Source organism: Lepidochelys olivacea (genome assembly GCF_965140295.1).
Source record: "Lepidochelys olivacea isolate rLepOli2 genome assembly, chromosome: 3".
Lineage (NCBI taxonomy): Eukaryota > Metazoa > Chordata > Testudines > Cheloniidae > Lepidochelys > Lepidochelys olivacea.
Genome location: NC_140413.1, coordinates 3,526,861 through 3,550,664, shown reverse-complemented (window position 1 = coordinate 3,550,664; position 23,804 = coordinate 3,526,861). Strand labels below are relative to the sequence as shown.

The window sequence follows — 23,804 nt, the reverse complement described above, 5'->3', positions numbered from 1 at the left end:
TGGATAGCCAAGGAGAATGAAACTCCGGTTGTGGAGTAGACTAGGACTAAATGGGCTGGGAGACGGGGACTGAGAGCTGGGGGAGTAGGAGGGACTGGGACCGGCTGGTCAAGAGGAGGGGGATAGAGAACCAGAGGAGGAATGGAGACAGATCTGAAGAGGAGCCAGGATGTGGACAGTGAACGAGTAATAGCTGGGCAATGAGGTTGGGACGTGAGCTGGGGAGGTAGGAAACTGGAACAAGGATCCACAGAGAAGGGGGCAGAATGAGACCGGATGAGGAGACTGTAACTGGAAGCCAGTGTCGGGGAAGGAATGATGGAAGGGGGGAACAACAGAAGAATGGGGGATTTGAAGGAGAGAAACCAATTGGTTGAGCAGCCAAGAATGAGGATGAGAACACGAGGACTGGCTGGGCAAAGAGACTAGGATGACAAATGTGAGGCATGGAGACTGGGACTGGGTAGGTGAGGAGAATGGCACAAGGAGCCAGGGTTGGTGAAGAGACAGAACCGGGACAAGTACAGGCTGGAGGGGACAGGACAAAAGGGGTCGAGCTTGTGGGGGGATGGAAGAAGAATCTGATTCTGTAGACACACGCCCCTCCAGAGCCTGGACTGGAACCCATGATTCCTGAGACTCACCACTGCTCTGCTGTCAGCAAATAACCTGGGGAACCCACTGGTGAAATGTATGTTTTGTTCCCTTCTAGGGCTGGCCCACAGAGTAGGTGAGGACCTGCTGTTGCTCTCCGTTTTCAGTTCGCTCATGGGCAGGGGTCTGTTCGATGGATCTAAAGGTTCCAACCCTGCTGATGAACCATGTAGATGCCACTATGATTCCACATGATAGAACTACTGTTTTTCAATTGAGTAGGAGATTACAGATAGAAAGCCTCTGCTAAAAGAACAGTATTAAGGTTGCAGAGTCAACCACTGAAAAGTTAGGAAATGCCAGAATTAAGGTTGCAGCCTAAATTCAGCCTCTTTTGCTTTATGACACAGTCTGTTTTTACGTGATCACGTACTGTTTTCCAGCAGGACTCCTGCCTCATTCGGTACGCAGGACAGACCTGCTGCTCTCAGGATAATTCAGGGTTGTGCACCGAAGGGGGCTGTTGTCTATAGGACCCTGTCCCAGGGTGACTGGCAGCTTTAAAAGGGAATGGGTCTAGGTCACCTGACTAGTTAGTTGCCTCCTGATGGGACATGACAGAAGACACCTGGCAGCAGCTGAGGGCAGATCAGGAAGCTGCAGCAGGGCACTGGTGGGAGTTCCCTGCAGAGAGCTGCCTGCGCCCCAAGAGAGCAGTAGTTGGGAGCTGCTGGGTGGGAGAGCTGGTGCAGAGCCGGAGGTGAAGGGAGTTGGGGACAGAACTGGCCAGAGCTGGGGAACCCCGCTGAGTAGAAAGTTCCTGCTCGGGTCCCTAGATGAAGAGGAGACCCATCTCAGCCAGGGGCAGGCTGAAGCCCAGAACAAGAATGTTATTTGGGGGAGCTAAGGAAGGATGTGACTCACAAATAAAATCAGAGACACTTCATCTGAACAGTGTCCCACTTCTTTTCAATCTTAACAGTAAGCGGCCAAGTTCCGGTCCCGTATGTCGCAGTACTGACCACAGAAGTGTTATATATCCTGAGCTTCATCTCTCTCCTTATCAAGGTAAGCTTTATATTCCTTCCAAACTTTGTTATGAATTATGATAACTCTGAATATTTTTCTATGAACTTGTCCAGTTGATTTTTGAAGCTTGTTAAATTCTTGGCCCCAATGATTTCCCGTGGTAGCAAGTTCCACATTTGAATTAACACTGTGTGAAAAAATATTCCCTTTTCAGCTGTAAATTTCTCCATCTTTTAAATTCATTGATTGTCCCCTTGTTCCTGTGTTATAAGGCAGGAAGAGCAGACGTTCCTGATTTCCTGATTCTCTCAAAAGGAGAATCTCCCCTTTAATTTTTTTAAAAGTAACTTTTTAGGGCTTTTCTCTGCAAACGGCCTTGAAAATCCGAAGCTTCATAAACCAATTAACTGCCCAACTCTTTGCTAACACAGAGCTCAGGTTGTCTAGTGCTGCCTTGTGCCCATCCAGTATGTGAAGAGTGGCTAAAATTAAACCTCTGAACTCCAGGAAATACAAAATGAAGGTGAATGCTACCGCTGTAATGCTTAACCTTAACCCTGAGAGGTGTCTTAATGTGCCAGTAACACACACACATTAACACTCTGCCCTTACAGAGGCTACAGAACACTGTGGGACCAGAGCACATGAGTCCTACAGGATAAAACACCTTGTGCCTGCTACAGCCAAACAGGTTTAGGTCAGGCATGGCAGAGGAGCTACCCAGAAGCATGGGGAAGAAGAGGAGTGCTGGGTTCCTTCCCCAGTTGGGACGCAGTGGAGGGAACGGGAGCTCACCCACTTAGCTTGGTGGTGCAGCCCTGGGGGGAATGTTGAGGGATGGGGGTATTTGTAGGAGAGGCAGGGCACGGATAACTACTTCCCCTCCCCCACAAGCATTTCACTGCAAGAAAAAGGTGCCCATTTCCTCACCACCCCGTTACAGTCTGTCTCCATCAGCACTTCTGAGCCCTGCCATTGGTAAGATGATGTCAGGACTGCAATTCTAACTTGGGTGAACAAGGTCTATGGCATTATGTCTTTTGATTTAGAGTATCACCTTGTAAATGTTCGTTGTCATTTGTGCACTGCTTGATTTCTCTATACCAGGTGGTGAGGAAAATATCATTTGAGGTTTGCTTTGAGTTTTTTAAAAAGGGGCACATGATTACATTTTTTTCTAGTGTCTCACATTTCCTTTAGACCCCTGTTTCACAGGAACTACAGTACTGTGAGGGGTGAAATTCAAAGATGAGATCCCTTTGCTTGTGTAGATTGAACGGATTATTTCAATTGGTTTCCAGTTTAGGGCATTTCAGGGGGGTTTTATACAATTGCTTAGTTTTAATACAATTATTCTATTCCCGTTTACAAAACACCACCATATAGATTTTATATCCCAGTTGCACCGAACTTTTGGATAGGATTTTCAATAGTTAGTCTCCATTTCTTATATTCACTGATCTTCCTTGGTTCTGAGCTGGTTTCTTTCAAAGCATACGGACATCTGAAAAAGAAAACACAAATCCATTCTGACTCCTCTTTGGAGCCTCTGTAGAATTATAATTAAATAGCATGTCTTGTTTACTTCTTTTACCTCTTTTAATGGTACACACTGCATGTTCCGTGGGAATACATATTTCTTCCATATTGCAGCCTTTGCCCCTTTTTTGCCGTACAATCGTGTTAGCCAGATCAGTTTTCCCGTGAAGCGGCACTGTTTGCTTGTGCTGACAGAGTTTCTGTAAACCCCCTATTAAGGGGGCTTATATGGCTCCAGAGGTGCATTGTCTTTTTGATTTTGCATTCTTCCCCTGCAGCTCTGTTAGCTGCTGCTTCATTACTGAAAAAGGACCCGGGGTCTTTTCTGACTATCTTGGTTCTGGCTGCCAGTACCACAGCCCACCGTCACATTCTCTAGTCCTTATTTAAAAAGATGTTGAAATTTATAGAAACATTCAGATACCCAAAGCGTGAAATACTAAATAACCCTTAGATGCCTGACACTGACAGCATGTGACCCGGTGTCATATTCTAGCAGCTAGCCCACATACAGAAGTTTATGACTTTGCTACTACTTCCAGGTTGGGAGGTCTGGTTCATTAGCGGAAGCAGCAGAGGCTCGTGATTTTACTACTCGGGTCTTTAGTCCCCACAGCCGATTCAAACAGGGGCTTGGCTACAGCTGGATTTGCTGTCTGTAACCACTAGCTCACAATCTGCTCCCAGAGCCAGGAATGGAGACCAAGAATCCTGATACCCAGCGTTCCACTACTCTCTCCCCACTACTTGAACCATTCTCTGGTTACCCCTGTATATCTCCCTGTGTGGGCTGGACCACATTGTGACAGCATATTTCCCCCCTGCTGGTTACCACTATCACTGATGTAGAAGTGGTTTTTAATGTGAATCTGAAGACTGTCAGTTCAAACCCTGCTAATCATAGAAATGTCAGGCTGGAAGGGACCTCAACGTCCTCAAGTTCAGCCCCACGCACTGTGTCAGGACCAAGTAAATCTAGACCATCCCTGACAGGTGTTTGTCCAACTTGTTTTTAAAAGCTTCCAATGATAGTGACACCACAACCTCCCTTGCAAGCCTATTCCAGAGCTTAACTCCCCCTATAGAGATCAAACCGTGTTGCTGTCGATTCCACCTGAAAGATGGGGTTCATTGACAAGGCCTCAACTGGAGTACTCATGGCAGGTCTGAGCACCACATATCAGGAAAGATGTGGACAAATTGGAGAAAGTCCAGAGCAGAGCAACAAAAATGATTAAGAGTCTAGAAAACATAACCTACAAGAAACGATTGAGAACTTTTTGGCTTCAGTCCCATTGCAAACAAGAGATGGCAGCCATTTTGAAAGTTCCATGATGAATTACCCCTTTCTTCAACCATGGCTGAAAGGAAAAATTTTGCTGTGAAGAATGGTGGCAATAAATGACCATTAATCCTAAAAAAAAAACTTCAGATGTAACCAATGCACAAATTATTTTTAACTAGATGGTCAATTTGAAAGATCTGCACTATTCTGTTTTTAAGATAATTTGGGACAAAATACCTGTTCTGGCAGTTGTGCTAAATTTGTTAAAAACATTTTAAAATGAATTTTAACTCATGAACACATTAATAGATTTACCTGTAAATGTTCAGAGAAATTTATTCTGAACTCAAAAAGTAGCATATCTTTGGAGGGCATACACTGTATGTTTCATACATAGCAAAGAGGGTGAACCCCTGCTTTAAGGGCAAATCTGAGCTCACCCCAACTATGGAACCATAAGGATCCTGGAGTAAATGTAGTAGTGACTATACATTCCAAAACAACATATCTCGATGTGAGGTGGATGCTGTGTTAATATTTGTTTCACAGTTAATTTTTTATAATGTGTATTTGGTTAATGGGAGCTGTCCCTTTAAGAATAGGCTGTGGCAGGCTTACACCGTATTTGAAACTGAGAGCAACGAGGAGTCTGGTGATGTCGCTAAAGTAGATATAGGGACAGAGTTGGCAATGGGGTTTGTTGCAGGAATTGGTTCCTGGGTTAGTGTTTCTGTGGTGTGGGGTGTAGTCGCTGGTGAGTATCTACAACCGCATTTGCTCCAATCAGCTCCAGTCAGAGACAAACACCTATGAGATCTTTATCAAGCATTCTTAAAACTATAATACACATCCAGGGAAGTGAGGAAACAGACTGACAGAGCGAGATGGGTACCCAGAAGTCACCTACTACAGGACAGGCCCAACAAGGAAAATAACAGAATGCCACTGGCCGTCACCTTCAGCCCCCAACTAAAACCTCTCCAATGCATCCTCAGTGATCTACAACCTATCCCTCACTCTCACAGACCTTGGGAGGCAGACCAGTCCTTGCCTACAGACAGCCCCCCAACCTGAAGCAAATACTCACCAGCAACTACACCCCACACCACAGAAACACTAACCCAGGAACCAATCCCTAGAACAAACCCCATTGCCAACTCTGTCCCTATAGCTACTCTCGTGACACCATCAGAGGACCCAACCACACCATCAGGGGCTCATTCACCTGCACATCTACTAATGTGATCTATGCCATCATGTGCCAGCAATGCCCCTCTGCCATGTACCTTGGCCAAACTGGACAGTCTCTACGTAAAAGAATAAATGGACACAAATCAGACATCAAGAATGGCAACATACAAAAACCAGTAGGAGAACACTTCGATCCCCCTGGACATTCACTAACAGATTTAAAAGTAGCCATCTGTCAAGGCTGATTTCCCACTCTGGCACTTCGAGTGCAGAAGCTGGGGGCCCTCAAAAGACTTTAAAAATACCTTGCCACTCCAGGCTTGTATTAAATTCCCAAGGTTACAGATCCCCCTGGCCTTGGTAGTAGTGCTGCCACCACCCACGTGAAAAAAATGCCTCTTGAGAATCAGGAAAACTCACTTGGAAGTTTCCCTGAGGCCCTCGGCTTTTCCACCCCTCCCTTGGGGTCCAGCTTAAAGGTTACAAAGAAAACAAAAGCTCCTGTGTTTAGCACAGAGGAATCCACAAGCCCAGAATAAAGAGATAAACCTGATCGTGTCTAACTAAACATTTCCTGTTCTACTTACATATCTGTAGTTACAAATAAGTAATTTCTAGGTATAAATGGTGATGATTTTTCATACTTGGCCAAAGCTTTACAGCATACCTGCTGCTCTCTGTCTCTCCAGCTGAGAGAGAACCACAACCCTCACAAAGAAGAGAAGTTTTTTCTCAATTTTGAAAGTTTCTAGTCTTCCCTTTGGCTCTTTTGCCCAGGTGCCAATTCACTTCCTCTTACCTAAGCATTTTAGTGACAATTAGAATCATAGAATATCAGGGTTGGAAGAGACCTCAGGAGGTCATCTCGTCCAATCCCCTACTCAAAGCAGGACCAACCCCAACTAAATGTGGATGATACTAAACTGGGAGGAGTGGTAGATACGCTGGAGGGGAGGGATAGGATACAGAAGGACCTAGACAAATTGGAGGATTGGGCCAAAAGAAATCTGATGAGGTTCAATAACGATAAGTGCAGGGTCCTGCACTTAGGATGGAAGAATCCAATGCACCGCTACAGACTAGGGACCGAATGGCTAGGCAGCAGTTCTGCGGAAAAGGACCTAGGGGTGACAGTGGACGAGAAGCTGGATATGAGCCAGCAGTGTGCCCTTGTTGCCAAGAAGGCCAATGGCATTTTGGGATGTATAAGTAGGGGCATAGCGAGCAGATCGAGGGACGTGATCGTTCCCCTCCATTCGACATTGGTGAGGCCTCATCTGGAGTACTGTGTCCAGTTTTGGGCCCCACACTACAAGAAGGATGTGGATAAATTGGAGAGAGTCCAGCGAAGGGCAACAAAAATGATTAGGGGTCTAGAACACATGACTTATGAGGAGAGGCTGAGGGAGCTGGGATTGTTTAGCCTGCAGAAGAGAAGAATGAGGGGGGATTTGATAGCTACTTTCAACTACCTGAAAGGGGGTTCCAAAGAGGATGGCTCTAGACTGTTCTCAATGGTAGCAGATGACAAAACGAGGAGTAATGGTCTCAAGTTGCAGTGGGGGAGGTTTAGATTGGATATTAGGAAAAACTTTTTCACTAAGAGGGTGGTGAAACACTGGAATGCGTTACCTAGGGAGGTGGTAGAATCTCCTTCCTTAGAGGTTTTTAAGGTCAGGCTTGACAAAGCCCTGGCTGGGATGATTTAACTGGGAATTGGTCCTGCTTCAAGCAGGGGGTTGGATTAGATGACCTTCTGGGGTCCCTTCCAACCCTGATATTCTATGATTCTATGATTCTAAATCATCCCAGCCAGGGCTTTGTCAAGCCAGGCCTTAAAAACCTCTAAGGCTGGAGATTCCATCACCTCCCTAGGTAGCCCATTCCAGGGCTTCACCACCCTCCTAGTGAAATAGTGTTTCCCAATATCCAACCTAGGCTTCCCCCACTGCAACTTGAGACCATTGCTCCTTGTTCTGTCATCTGCCACCACTGAGAACAGTCTAAATCCATCCTCTTTGGAACCCCCCTCGCATAGTTGAAGGCTGCTATCAAATCCCACCTCACTCTTCTCTTTTGCAGACTAAATAACCCCGGCTCCCTCAGCCTCTCCTCAAAGTCATGTGCCCCAGACCCCTAACCATTTTTGTTGCCCTCCCCTGGACTCTCTCCAATTTGTCCACATTCCTTCTGTGGTGGGGGGACCAAAACTGGACGCAATACTCCAGGTGTGGCCTCATCAGTGCTGAATGGAGGGGAATATTCACTTCCCTCCATCTGCTGGCAACGCTCCTACTAATACAGCCCAATATGCCGTTGGCCTTCTTGGCAACAAGGGTGTCCCCTTCCCCCTGCCCGTGTGCCTGATTTTCACTGAGCTGGGGTGACAGGACAGGAGGAATCTGTGCTGGGCAAGGAGCTGCTGGCATTGCAGCTGCTTGTGTCTGAATGAGCCCTCAGGCCCCTGACCGACCCTGAGCGCTTCCTTAAAGAGACAGAGTTGCGAGGTCAGTGTCTGGAGCTGCTGCTCTCCTGCCCTCTCCTGACGCAGCCCAAGCAGGGAAAATGACCTGGATGTAGGGAGCCATGACCTCACTCCTTGCCCCCTCCCCCCGCCTCACAGCCCCTTAGGGGTGCGCGGGGATGGGTCAGGGGAGCAGCCATGCCAACTGCTCCATCACTGCACGCAGGTCAGTTTCCCCATATGGGTTCAGGAAGGGGATGCCGAGGTTAGGGGCACAGGAGGGGGGTAGGGGTTGGGGTGAAGAGGGCACAGCGCAGGGGTTAAGGGTGCAGGAGGGAGGTGCAGGGGTGGGAGTGAAGGGGGTGCAGGGATTAGGGGCACAGGAGGGGAGTGTAGGGATTTGGGGTGAAGGGGGAACAATGTAGGAGTTAGCGTGCAGGAGGGGCCAGGGGTTAGGGACAAAGGGGGCACAGTGCAGGGGTTAGGGGTGAAGGGAGGGTGGGGAGGCACTTGGGGTGAGGGCATGCCACGCCCATGGGGGCCAGGGGCACCAAAATGCAAGTTCGCCCAGGGTGCCATTTTCCCTAAGGCCAGCCCTGACACAAGACTGCCCATCTCAGGGCCCTGTGTGACTTCTGCACCACCTGCCTCCTAGGGCCCCGAGAAAGTGTATGTGTAACACCAACAGACAGCGGGGGGTGGCATCAAACCTGGGACCTCTGGAGCCTAGTGCACGGAGCCTCTACTGCACGAGTTAAAAGGCTGTTATCTGAGGCTGTAGAGCAGACTCCTTTGCTCTCTTTCTCTCTCTCTCTAAGTGGTCTCAGTGCCACTAGATGGGACAGAACCCCACAGCCAGGAGGTGTGTGGGTTACACATGGAAAAAGAGTCTCTGTGTAGGCAGGTGTGTGCATCTCCCACAGTCAGACTGTTGCAGCTCCTGGCCTTCTCCTGTTGCCTGTTTGGGCCTTGCAGTGAAAATGAGCGAGGGTGAGCGAAGGAGGGAGAAGGGATGGAGTGAACAAGGTCAGGGCCTCCGGAAGGGACGGGACAGGGGGCAGGGCCTCTGGGAAGGGGCTGGGGAGAGGGTGGGCCAAGGGTGTTCAGTTTTCTGGAATTAGAAAATTGGCAACTTTACTGTTGTCCCATAAGTCCCACAGAGCCCTGCACCCAGCTGTGATGTCCAGCACACACAGCCCATCCCACACGTGGCTCGGTATATGAGTCCTTGGGCTTCCACTCTGAATTCAGCTTCTCTCCAGCTCCCTGCTTGCCATGTGGCTGCTGCTTTGGTTTCTCTGCAGTCTCTGGCTCACCATGCAGCCGCCGCTTCCAAAGAGAGCCTGGACAATTCCCAGGCTAGGACCTTTCCCCTCCCTGGCCAGGAATAAGGGGATGTGCCGTGGGGAGGGCACTGATGGGAGTTGTTGTCCTCTGCTTTGCTGATCCATCACAGAGCTCTCTGCTGGGTTCAGGGAGGCGAAGCAGGGAGCCCGGGGCCTTTCCTCTGCAGTTCAGGTGTGAGAAAATAGCTGTTCAAATTCAGTGTAGAAATCAGTGCTCACATGAGCTCAGTGGAGCAAAGCCAGGCCTGGGCCCAGGAGCAGGAGTGGTGGTGTTAAGGAGGCAGATGCTGGGCAGGCGGGTAGGGTGTGGGGCAGGCAGGGTTCAGGAACAGACGGGGGGTGGGTTCAGGAGTAGTCTGGGGAGATTAAACTGTCAGGAAGGGGTACCAGGGACAGGTTGCAAGGGCTAAGGGTGAGGTGCCGGAGATCTTGGTGCGGGACTGGCAGGGCTAAATGCGGGGAACAAGCAGCAGCTGAAAGAGCTATGGTTTGGCGGGTGGAGGGGGAGTGTCTTGTGTCCCCAAGCCAGCTGTCAAGGCTGAGGATGGAGGCCTGGGGTCGGGTCGGGGTGGGTCAGCAGGGCTGAGGGGGATCCAGGTTAAGGAGCAGCTCAGGGGAGACAAATATGGGGGGGCATCTAGTTCAGGAGCAGACTGGGGGACAAATTGTGGGGGCAGGTACAGAGGAAGGTTGGCAGAGCTATGGGGGCCCTAAGTTTAGGAGCAGGTTGGGGAATGAAATGTTTTTGGGGTAGGGCTGGGTTTAGGATCAGGTCAGGGGATAAATAGGGGGAGGCTCCAGGTTCAAGAGGACGTTGTGGGGGGGGCATATGGGGAGAGCTGGGTTCAGAAGCAGGTTGGGGGATAAATGTTGGGTGGGGGCTGGGTTTAAGATCAGATCAGGAGGGAAAGGGGGGCGGGAGCTGCAGGACCAGAGTGGGATGGATCAATGTAAGGGGGCGGTGTTGGCGACAGGCCCAAGTTCAGGAATCTGGAGGGGTGAGACTAGGACTTGGTGGGCAAGGAGACTGGGTAACAACCTGCTACTGCTATCAGTTACTCAGTTACCTCAAGTGGCAGAATTCTGTGCGGTGGATCTAAAGTTTCAACCCTGCTGATCACCTTGTGGTTGTCAATATGATGCCACATGATGGAACTTCTAGTTTTTCAGTTTCCTTTTTTAAAAATTTAGGAAATTACATGCAGGCACATACACAAATTATGTTAAAAGAACAGTATTGCCAACCCCAAATGTTCAAAAATCATGAGTCAGGCTCACCAAAAATCATGAGATTGGGTTTAAAATCATGAGCTAGATATGATGTTGTTTTTACTTGCTCTCTGCTTTTTGAGACTTTAGGGCGTATGGGGTTCACATTTTGGAGCTTTCTCCACAGCCACAAGGGCTAGAAACTTTATTTTCTTTAAGAATGACGGCTGAAATCATCACATATCACTTGACTCCAAGAGCTGGGGCTTTAAGGAAAACAATGATTATCATGAGACTCATGACAAAATCATGGGAGTTGGAAACACTGGTCCCTTCTGGCCTTGGAATCTATGAATGTCTGTAAAGGTAGTAGAATCTGGCCCTGGATGGCAGTAGATCAGCGCTGATGAGCAGCCCTATAACAGAGAACAACGCCTGTGCACTGGAAATAAAATCTTGTTAACAAAGCAGATTTCAAGCTTCCAAGGAGTGTCTGGTGATTGCACTGGCCTGAGCTGGAGGGTGAAGCACAGCAAAGTCACCTCGGTAGGAACCCTGGGAGGCATTGTGAAATACCTCCCAGAGCGCCTCCCTGGGCAGTGGGAACCCAGCTCCTCTGCTCTGTTAGAGAGTTCAGTGTGGGCTCTCCTTCATGGCTGAGGAGTCTTGCTGGCAGGTGTGGGCCCACGGCCCTTACCCTCCCCACCCCCTACTGCTGTGAGCATTGCTAGCTCCGTGTGCAGTCATTATTTTCAAGTGACTGCAAGGACTGCAGTTGTGACTGGCTCCTTCCTGCAGGAGCCAGCGGGGAGGGAAGGCTCCTCGCACCATCCATACTTGGGGCAGCTAGATACCCATGTCATTTTAAAGCAACCATTTTCTCCTAGGAGCAGTTTGTACTTGTGTACATGGTGAGCTTGCTTGTGCCAGTCTGATTTAAGTAATCCTTAACAATTGTGGACCCAACCCTATAAGATATTCAGTGCCTGCTGAGAGGTCCTGAGGGCTGTGTCCTGCTGAAGTAAGGCAGCAGTGCGGTAGGAGACAAGGAGGCGAGAGGCAGGATTTGGTCCTGCTTTTGAGCCTTGATAGAAACAGAACATGCTTCTATGATTTTCTGCACCTGCAGAAGAAGCTACCGCTGTCAAAAGCTGCTTTAGCCCTTCAACAAACTCTGGTTCCAGGTGCTTAGATAATGATTTGCAGCCATTGAGTGCTTTGACTTTTTTAAAAACGTAGGCAGCGAACGTACTGTTTAACATAATTTAATTTAATTTAAAACTCTGTTTAATATCTTGCAGTAAGTTTAGGCCTTAACATATATTGTAATACTTTCAAATATAATTTCAAGTAGGTTTATTTTTAAAAAGAAAAATATGTTTAAACACAAAAAAATCCTTAATTTTATTTTATTTTTAAGTCATAATTTTTTATCCACCCTGGCTGTGGCAAAGTGTCACAGAGTAGCTCAGTGATACTCAGTCCGCGGCTTGCGAGCCACATGTGGCTATTTGAAGCATAGCCTGCGGCTCTTCAAGGCTCCCTCCGAAAGCACCGCGAACAGCTGATTCATGGCACTCCTGGAGGGAGCAGGGCCGGATTAATGCAGGGGCTTTAGGGGCTGCAGGCCAGGACCCTGGGCTAAGGGGGGCCAGCAAAAAGCTCTCCGGGTCTTCCAGTCTAGATCTTTTTGCGGGGGCCCCCTTAGCCCAGGACTACAGCCACTAAAGTCCCTGCATTAATCCAGCTGGCCGGGCACGGGAAGCAGATCCGTGTGCTGCTGTTCCCCCTTGGGTGACTAGATAGCAAGTATGAAAAATCGGGTCAGGGGGTGGGGGGTAATAGGAGCCTATATTAGAAAAAGACCCCAAAATGGGGATTGTCCCTATAAAATTGGGACATCTGGTCACCCTAGTTCCCCGCCGACCCTCCCGCTGGCCTGGAGCTGCACGGCAATCAGGGGAAGCTCCGATGCTCCATCTGCGCACTGTCCTCGCTTGTTGGCACTGCCCCCGCAGAGCCCATCGGCTGGGAATTGCGGCCAATGGGAACTGCGGGGGTGGTGCTTGAAGGCAAGGGCAGTGCGTGGAGCCACCTGCCGACTGCTTCCAGGAATGGCGGGGGGCCAGAGCAGGCAGGGAGCCTGTCTCAGCCCTGCTGCGCCACCAAACGAGAGCTGCCCAAGGTAAGCACGCTGCATCCCAAGCCCCTGCCCCAGCCCTGAGCCCCATCCTGCACCCTAACTTCTGCCCAGACCCTGCACCCCAACCTCCTGCCCCAGCCCTGAGCCCCCTCCCGCACTCCAAACCCCTTGGCCTCAGCCTGGAGCCCCCTTCTGCACCCCAAAACCCTCATCCCCAAGAGCCCTCCCAGTTGGAGCCCTCACTCCTACCACACCACAACCCTCTGCCCCAGCCTAGAGCCCCCTCCTGCATTCTGAACCCCTCATGCAATAAATAAGTTAGCTGAACTTAGTTTTCGTTTTATTGAAAATGTATTTGAAAATTTGGTTATATTTATAGTTATATATTTAATATTATTGTATGCGTGTGTTTGGTGGGGTGGTGCGCAGGGCATACAGAAGTCATGTGGCTCTTTTGGTTAATGGTGGTTGCAAATGTGGCTCCCGAATCACATAACTGTGAATACCACTGGTGTAGCCCATTGTATATTATATAAGGCCGGGAGTGAAGCTGGCAGAGGGAGGAAGGGAGGGCCATCTTCATTGGAGTGTGATATTATTTTTCTACTCCATTTCACAGCCATGTCTATGGGAAAGGAAAAACCCAAGAATTCAGGGCAGGGAGATGCTGCCAAGGATGAACTAGCCAAGAGACTGGAAGCAGCGGGTCTGAGTGCAGAGTACTGGCTGCCTAAACTGCACAAAAAACTTGGAGTTACCTCTATCCAAGCCTTGAAACACCTGCGATATGAAGACTTCCGAAAGTTAGAATGCGACGTACAGCACACATGGGAAAAGCAGGCCCTCCAAGAACTACTTAAGACAGACAGCAAGGCAACAATGACACAGCTGCAGGAGCAGCGCTTGGAGATGCTAAAGAAGAGGCAGGAGCAGGCTAAGTCGGCGCAGAAGGAGCTAATAGAAATGCAGGAGAAAGGCAGGAGCCGCCCTGAGGAAGCTGTAAGAAAGAAAGAGGAGGAGCTGCAGGGAGTTATGGACATAGCCCCAGAGTATTGGGCACCATCTGAGAAGCCTTTGAAGGAAGTGATAGAGAATGTGCACAAACAGTTAGACCTCCCAGAGGAGACGGTGTCCCAGAGTGAGAATCTCCCTGACAAGAAAGTTTTGAGACGGGCATCAGGAGGGCTGGCCCTGCAGGGCATTTACAAAACCAACAAGCTTGCAGAGATGGTGGAGAAGCGAGAGCAGCTCATAGACATCCCAGAAGGGTTTGAGCTCCTTGGTCCAGAGCAAGGGCCATTGTCTGAGAAGAAGGAGTTTTCATCTGCTGAAGCAGAATCCACATTCACAAAGGCCATGGAGAAGCTAGGCTTCAACATTAGCACCGCAGCCAAAGGTGGATTTTGGGGGTTTAGTGCTGAAACCAGCTCAGATTATGGCAAATCTGAAGAATCCAAAAAAAACCACAGGTCCCGCTCTGAACACACCTACATTTGTACCACCAAGTACCGCTACATCCCACTGGCCTCATGCCACTTCCCAAAGGATCAGCTTCGACTTTCCAGTGCAGCACTGCAAGAGTTAAAAGAGATCGAGCAGCTTTTGAGTCACACCCCAGAGCCGGAAAAGCTCAACATGCTGAAGAGCAGGGGCGGGAGATTCTTCAACCGATTCGGGTCTCACGTAAACCAGGGCCCCCTTCACTTGGGTGGGATATTCTGGTGGAAAGTGTCTTCTGAGGGATTCCGGGCAGAGCAGCTGGACGAGATGAAGAAACGAACATCTGATGAACTCAGCAATTATGTTGGGGGCAGCTATAGAGGCTTCGGTTGGAGCGTTGCACCTGGTGTTACTGCATCAAAATCAGGTTCTGAAGCCTCATTTCAGGGCACAGATAGAAAACAAATGCAAACAGAGATTCAGCTGTTTGTGACCCAGACAGGCGGCCCACCTGGAGTGGATTCATTCACGGCATGGAAATCTGGGCTACTGGCCAGTAACAAAACCTGGTCTGTTATTGACAGAGGCTCTCAGCTGATTCCAGTGTGGGACATAATCCTGTCCAATCACAGACAAGATTTTAAAGATGTTTATCAAATGAGGAGCAGCCTCACAAGGGCCTATGAAGCCCTAACAAAGCTAAGTGCAAGTACATTGGTTGGGGAGGAGTTAGCCAGTGCAATGGATGAGGCCAGATCATTCTTAGAGGACATGAAGTCCTGGGAAGTCACTGGGGATGAAGAACAGCTGGTGACACTGATGAACTTCAAACAGAAGCTGAATGAAAAAACAAGAAGCCCTAATGTATGGATCAACATTTGCCTATCAGATAAGGTGCTTCAAGATTTCCTGGAAAAAACAGTTTCTCTGTGCAAAGATTTTTCTGCCCCAAATGAGAAGTACATCAAATCTTTGCTGCACTGCCTTCTGGGTCCTTATATCTATTCAGTTAAGAACTTCCCCAAATCTTCTTTCATTATGCAATGGATTTTCCAGTTAGCAGAAGAACAAGCAGGACGGATCTGCAGCTCAGATCTTACAGATTTCATTAAAGTTTTACAACAAATGGAAAGTGACATCAGGGAAGCTACCGCTGCCTCGATGAATTCTCCAGCAGCAGAGCATGAAGCACAAAGAAAAGCTACTCTGATTCTCAGTTTATCCTTCCATTCATTACTTCAGGCTCTGAGACAGGGAGCTGAGACAGAGCCTGAGCTGTTATTACTCTCAGTCGCAGCCAGCGCAGGATATCATGTGGACAGTCACACTTTTCAGAATCTCCTCGGGTGCTCAGAAATTAACTTCATGTTAAAGGAAATGCAAAGGGTACATGAGAGATATTGGACTCTTAGGGGTCAGGATGTTTCCAGAGCTCAGGCTTTCCTGTTGTTGACATGTCTGACAGTAGCAGCTAAATATAAAGTTATAGCCCCTGAAGAGAAGAAGAAATGTTTGACTTTTATTAAAGATCACATGGGCAACTCGCTGTCACAGAAAGTTACTTTTGTCCTTACAAAGCACAGGGCACTCACTGACTGGAAGGCACTGGAAAGAGACTTGAATTCCCTTGTAAATGGAAATTTTGAAGCCACAAATGATGATCAGCTGAAGGAGTATATAAAGAAAGATCTAGGAAATGTTTTTCAAGAAATCAAGCAGGTAAATTCACCAATGTCAACATCCAAAGAAGTGCAATCCAGAGACACTAAGACATACGGATTTCCCCAAAACTCAGGGTTTCTAAAATTAATTCAGCGACTTAAACTTGAAAATTACTATCCAAATACAATGGGGATGGCAGACATCCAGAAAATTCATGAAACATCTTTACATGCCAGGCACCCCCGCAATGAAAGTGAGCTGCCATTTTATTTTTTGGATAAACTGTTGATGATGGACTATCAGGTAAGATATTTGATTTGCAACGATGACTGTAAAACAAAACAAGGTATAGCCAATACACTGACCACCAGCGATGATGTGAATGAACCCACAGATAATGTAGATGACATTTTTAATGACGATGAGCAGGAATCTGATGAATCTGCTGAAAGTAATGAGGATCAGGTGCATCCCATGGACATACAGATGGCAATTTTTCACAGTGCAGATGATTTCATGAGGCAATATATTTCAACAAAGCTTTCTTTATGTCAATTTGCACTTCCACTTTTGGTGCCAGATCCCTGCACTTCACAAATAGAATTCCCTCTTTGGTCCTTTGCCCAAGTTAACAAGAAATGGCAGAGTTACAAGAAACTTCAAAACAGGACTGGGATTAGGAAATGTACAGATAAATTGATTTATCAAGCAGATCTACCAGTGGTGTCCTTCATAAGATTTGGTGCATCTTCTTTTTCTAAATCTCAGCTCTTAAATACACTGTTGAGTAAGCAAAGGCATAATATTTTTTTCCATCGTCACTGTAAAAGCAGTAGTAAAAACTGCCTCTTGATGGAAGGTGTTGTAGAAATCGCCTGGTATTGTCCAGGTAGAGATGATGATAGTTTTGACAATTGCATTGCCTTCACTAATCTTCACGGAGATGCAAGAGAACATAAGCAACAAATCAAATTTTTACAGGAAATAGCTTCTGTCAATGTGGTGCTCTTGTCAGATACTGATCGGAATGAAACGGGCACAAAGGTTTTACAAGACCTTCTAAAATCCTCCAAACCTATCATCTTTCTCTGTATTGACAAAGAGAGAATAACAGTTAATAAGTATGAAAAGCGAGTAAAAATAGCTGTTAAGAACCAGAATGAGGCAAAATTAATGGAGGAACTGACCACTGCAATTAAATGTGCTGTAGAAACTTCAAATATTCCTTGTAGTCTTGGTAAATGTGCAGACATTGCTCAAAAGCATGGATTCCATGTTGACGAAGACAAAAGAGAGTGCATGGAAGGCAAAGAACTGGCACAAAAAGTAATGGGTGTTCTGAAACAGACAAATATTTTAGATATTAAGGACAAATTATTACCTCTCCAAGGAGAGTTGTGGCACAAGTGGTGTAAAAAGGATAAAGAACGTACCCGTTTGCAGGACAATCAGAACATGGGCATTGAACAACGCCTAAGCCAAATAAAATCAGAAAAGCATGTGCTGCGACAGGATCAGTTACAGAGAGCATTCCCCCTGAATGAATTAATGAAGTCTGTGCTTTCAGCTCTGACTTCACCTTCCCACAAAACCAAAATGTACTTTTTACAGTGGCTGAAAGTATTTATAGCTGATCTGCCTGCTGATCATCTTCCAGAGCTTCACCAGAAATACCCTGATTTATGGTCACAAAACCAAAGGGGAAAAAATAATGACTCGCAAAAACAATTAGAAAAATTATCACATAAAATAAATGAATCGACTTTTGGTCTCGAGCATCTTTTGAGAGAGGTGGGTCAGATTTATGAAGCTTTGGATGCACACCCTGAACAGGATAAATGCTATCATGAACTACCAAAAATTGTAGCTGATTTGATGGTTGAAGGGTATCCTATCGAGCTGCTGGATGGTGACACTTCTTATGTGCCATTGAAGTGGGTTGGAGCCATCTTTGACAAGTTAATTGAGAAATTAGGAGACCAAAAGGTGTTTGTTCTTTCTGTACTTGGCATCCAGAGCACTGGAAAATCAACACTGCTAAATGCCATGTTTGGACTTCAGTTTAATGTCAGTGCAGGGAGGTGCACGAGGGGAGCATTTATGCAACTAGTTAAGGTGGATGATGAGCTCAGAAAAAAGCTGAAGTTTGACTTTATGGTGGTTATTGACACTGAAGGGCTGCGGGCAATACAGCTAGAAAACAGATCAGCACTCAGCCATGATAACGAGCTAGCCACTTTTGTCATTGGTCTTGGCAACACAACTTTGATCAATATTTTTGGAGAGAACCCTTCTGAAATGCAAGATATCCTACAGATCGCTGTCCAGGCATTTCTGAGGATGAAACAAGTAAATCTCTCCCCAAGCTGTTTGTTTGTGCATCAAAATGTTGGAGACATAACTGCAAATGAAAAGAATATGGAAGGACGAAGACGCCTTCAGGAAAAATTAGATGAAATGGCAGTTACTGCAGCCCAGCAAGAGTCCAATTATGTTACCTGCTTTAATGACGTTATCCAATTTGATGTGAACACCCACATTCATTACTTTCCTCATCTCTGGGAAGGAGACCCACCGATGGCAGCTCCAAACCCCAGTTACAGCCAAAGAGTGCAGGAACTAAAGAGGGAAATTCTCATGGCTGCCAAAGAAAAATCTGAACATAGGTTTCTAAAACTGTCAGAATTAAAAACACGCACTCAGGACCTGTGGGAGGCTTTGTTAAATGAGAATTTTGTATTCAGCTTTAAAAATACACAGGAGATTGTTGTATACAGCAGACTGGAAAACAACTATAACAAATGGACCTGGGAACTGAGAAGTTTCGTGCTTAATCTGCAGAACAAGCTGAACATCCAAATTCAGAATGGGAGAATCTCCAAAATAGATAAAGTAGATCTTGAAAAAAAAGTTCAAGAAAAATATGATGCCACTGAAAAGGACCTTGAAAGGTATTTTAGGGAAGACAAGGACTGTAACATACTGATTCAATGGGAAAAAAATATTAAAACAAAAATGAACTTTTTCAGACAAGAACTGATTGACAAACTGTGTCAAAAGGGTCAAGAACTTATCAATCTAAAGAATTGTCAAAGTAGTTTTGACCAAAGGAAATCAACTTATAAAGAAGACTTGCTTAGAAAAAGCCAGGAGTTGGCCCGACATTTCAGAGATAAGGAATTGAGTGAAAGGGAACTTAGAGATAGCTTTATCAGAATGTGGAATGAATGGGTTACTGAGGTGTCCCCTGCTGCCCCTTGTGTTGAGGAGCCCAATTTTAATGCTGATATGGAGATTTTCCTTTTCAATCATTTTAGATCAGAACACAATATAAGAAACAGGATTACAATATCCTCTGAATGGACTGTTTTTCCTCTGAACCCTACTGAGCACATCTCAATGAAGAGACGATGGTATATGCTGTGGAAGACTACGAAAGAATGTGATGTTGAGAATTTAAAGACAAGGACAGCACACCTAGAGCAGCATATCTATGAATACATTGAGAACAAAGCGAGAGAGATAATGAATTACAGTTCCAGTTACTTTCATGAAATAGTGGAGTTAATAAGCAGAAAGTTGGAATCTGATTCAGAGGATAACAATTTTACATTAACACCCTCATACAAAGTGGATGTATCTCTATATTTATGCCAAATGGCCACAAGAAAGTTTAGAGAGACATTCAAAGCATTCCAGAAATCAGATGATCCAGTCCGGTATCTTGAAAGTAAGAAAGAGGAATTCTTTAGCTCTTTTAAAATTGCCTGCCAAGGAGCAACATCCATCACAACTTTTGCTGATATTTTGTGCAGCAATCTTAAATCTGCTATCTGCCATGCAGTCTATGACAAGACTGCCATTGATATAGCAAATGAAATGAGGTCTCACTATCCAGCCTTTAATGGCAATAGAACCAGACTGGAATTGTTCATGCTGGATTATCTTTTAAAGCAGGAAAATTTTGAAAAATACCAGGAGTTTATTTATAACCCAAGTTACTATATGGAGGATTTTATCAGACGAGAAGTTGATAGGTATTGTTTAGACAAAAAAAATCCAAAATTAAAAAATTTCTTAAATTTAAATCTTGATTCTCTCCAGACTCTTGTTCTTTTGGCAATTGATGAATCAACTAAAGTTGTTAAAGATAAACATGGCAACGTAGCCTCATGGTTGGATGAATTTTGTACCAGGCTTGGAGATGACATGTACCTTCCCAGAAGCAATCTGACAAGCATTGAACATCAAGAGACAAAAGACATACAATTTCTTAAAGAAGAGGTGAGTAAGTCACTGATCCCTGCCTTAGAACAGCTGAAACAAATATTCTCCGAGATTGATACGGATCCGTTTGTCACAAAACCCCATCAACTCCTATTTGAGCAGCTCAGTGGGTGTTTGAAGCAATGTCCCTTATGCAAGGCTGTCTGCACGAACACAATTCCTGGTCATGATGGAGATCACAGCACTTCTTGTCATCGTCCTCAGGCCCTGGCTGGCATCCAGTGGGAAGGAACAAATCATCTGGTCACTGACATTTGTACCAGCCTTGTAGCAAGTGACTGCAAGATAGTGCTTGATGGAAAAACAATTCTGTGCAAAAATTATCGAGAAGTAGGACCTGACTATGCAAATTGGGACATCAAACCAGATACCTCACAACTGTCTTATTGGAAATGGTTTGTCAGTCATTTCAGATCTGACTTAGAAAAAATCCATAATGGAAAATTTGAAGGCAAGGGGGCAATCCCGACTGATTGGAATGACTTAAACAAGGACAAAGTATGTGATGAGATGTTGTTAATGATGACCATCTTTGATGGAAGAATCAATCGGATGTGAGAAATTTATGTTTTGAAAAGGATACTGAAAAATATTTGCAATGAATATTGCTTGAATAGCTTTAAGAAGGAACTTTTTCTATCAAAAATAAAGTGAAGTGTGTTGGAGGGTTTGTCATATTTTACTGAAAAAAAACCCAACAGTATTTTTTGTAGGGCTCAAGGGAGAAGTTGCCGTGAAACTTTCCAAAAGAAACTTCCTTCTTCATAACAGAAATCACCAGTTCCATCATGCTTTGTTCCACTTGGAGAAGCCATTCCTGAAAATTAATTCAAAGGCAGTGGGTCTTCTTTGGTAGCAACAATGGCAAGAACACAGAAAGTTCAACGTTGGAAGAGGACTCTCGGGTTACGTGGCAAGGACACTTAAACTGAGGACAATACCAAATTGATAAGGTCTATATTAAAATGAATGAAAGAACAACAAATGCTATGAAACACAGAGTTACAAAGCAATAACACAACTCTGTGACTCCTGATGGTAACATCTCTATTATAGAGAACTACTTAGCCTAACATACTCACACCCTTCCCCGAAGGCCTGGTAGTAGGAGACGGAGGACCAGCCTTACCCCTGGCATGCCTGATGAATTTGATGGTCCAGGCTTCCCCAGTTGGTAGGGATTTCATTCGAGTGTTGAGTAGCTAAGCTGTATTGCAAAGTTGAGCTAATAGCTTGATAAAAGATAGGAAAAGCACGGTGAATGAATGACCCTCTTGCATGGTTGTTGGCCCCTTTTATAGGTCCTGGTACTGCTTTATCCAGGCCCAACCTACCATGCCCAAATCTTATTTCCTCACCCTAACAGATCTTCAGGTACACTTACTCTATAGGCTAGCATATTATGACACATATTCATATGTATTAATATTGATTATCTCACTCCTGAAACGGTTACCTTTGGCCTCACTTGTGACTTCCATGTTCTGTGGTGTACCCTGAAGTTACTCGTCTGTTCAAGACATATGATAAACATATTCAGTTCTTTGTTCGGTTCTGCATTCAGTTCCCCAAAGTCAAGAGGGGAAACCAATAGGCCATTTATCTATGCCAAAGATTACAAATACCCATACTAACTTGCTCTAGCTAATCATATAGAATACAGGCCTGCAGGTTCCTTGCATTACAGCCAACTATTATGGATAACCATGGATAACTCTTATGAGTAACATATACTGAAATTTATAAACAACCCCTGAAAGTATGATTCAGCAATAGTAAGATATGATAACAAAATAGTATGAATCAACCCAATGAAGAAAACATTATGTAATATAGCAGGCTGGCAAACTGATCTTATGGGCTACAGTGTGAACAGACAGGAGAGGTTATTCTCACAGTAAAGCAGTGTAAAAAGCACCCCAGGTTGGAGAACTAAGGGGACACAGCTGTTCAACAGTCCAGATTGTACCCTGGGTAATGTCACATGCACATTGAGACCAGGTCTGAAAATTTAGACCTAGTTGTCTCATCCAAGTTAAAATGGTTGTATAAGAGAGAGAGAGAGAGAAGAGGAAGAAAAGAACAATACCCCAAGAGACAGACTTTTGAACAATGATTTCAGAGAGTTCATGCCCTACTGTGCTATACCTGAAAAGCAAACTGAGAAGCAACTTTAACTTTGGACCTGGACCAAATCAGCCTGGCCAACAGTCAAAGAAAACAAGACCTGATCAACCTCAAGGGAGAAGAGGAGGAAATGCAAGAGCCCAGGTGTCAGCCCTCATTCACAGGCCACTCATCTTAGTGCAGACTGTGATGCTTTAAAAATGATCTCAAATAGCTTTTCTTTTTCTTACTGTTAATTCTGTATTAAGATTTTACTGCAATACATTATGTCATTTATAAGGAATAAACAATTTTTTCTGCTACCTACCATTACCTCATGAATGCAATGATGCATACCTATAAGAGATGAGCAAATACATGTATGTTCAAAATATTTTAAGAGATGTTGCCTGCTTTTCTTTAAACAGGTGAGTCCACTGTGTGCTCCAGGGGTGCCATCTGGGGAGGCTGGAAGGGGCTCCTGCTCCCCACCTGGTTTCATACCAGAGATCTGCTCCCAGATCTGCTGACACCCTAGACCCAGACGGAGCTCTTAACTGCAACACAGCTTGAGTGTTATCTGTGATTACTTCTGCACTGCTCCCAGCTTCCACCCTTGGGGCAGGGAGTTTTTTTGTAAACAGAGGCAAGGTGATTAAGATAACCAAAGGCTTGTAAAACGAAAAGGAGTACTTCTGGCACCTTAGAGACTAACCAATTTATTTGAGCATGAGCTTTCGTGAGCCAGAGCTCACTTCATCGGATGCATACTGTGGAAACTGCAGAAGACATTATATACAAATGTCAAAAATACACAACACAAATACAGGTTTTCTCACCCCCCAACCCCCCAACACACAAACTCACTCTCCTGCTGGTAATAGCTCATCCAAAGTGACCACTCTCCCTACAATGACAGGTTTCAGAGTAACAGCCGTGTTAGTCTGTCTTCGCAAAAAGAAAAGGAGTACTTGTGGCACCTTAGAGACTAACCAATTTATTTGAGCATGAGCTTTCGTGAGCTACAGCTCACTTCATCGGGTGCATACCGTGGAAACTGCAGAAGACATTATATACACACAGAGACCATGAAACAATACCTCCTCCCACCCCACTGTCCTGCTGGTAATAGCTTATCTAAAGTGATCATCAAGTTGGGCCATTTCCAGCTCAAATCCAGGTTTTCTTACCCCCCCCACACACACACAAACAAACTCACTCTCCTGCTGGCAATAGCTCATCCAAACTGACCACTCTCCTTACAATGTGCATGATAATCAAGGTGGGCCACAGCAGACTGGACTTCTACATAGACTGCTTCCGCCGACGTGCACGGACTGAAATTGTGGAAAAGCAGCATCACTTGCCCCATAACCTCAGCCGTGCAGAACACAATGCCATCCACGGTCTCAGAAACAACTCTGACATCATAATCAAAAAGGCTCACAAAGGAGGTGCTGTTGTCATCATGAATAGGTCGGAATATGAACAAGAGGCTGCTCGGCAGCT

At 45.8% G+C, this 23,804-nt stretch overlaps 1 pseudogene across 1 annotated transcript; it reads left to right on the top strand.

Annotated features, from left to right (window-relative positions):
* The first annotated feature begins 1,635 nt into the window (after positions 1-1,635).
* On the top strand, positions 1,636-22,526 carry LOC311518470 (interferon-induced very large GTPase 1 pseudogene; annotated as a pseudogene). The gene is made up of 2 exons (XR_014714670.1): positions 1,636-1,662; positions 13,420-22,526. The product of XR_014714670.1 is annotated as an interferon-induced very large GTPase 1 pseudogene (transcript).
* The last annotated feature ends 1,278 nt before the right edge of the window (positions 22,527-23,804 follow it).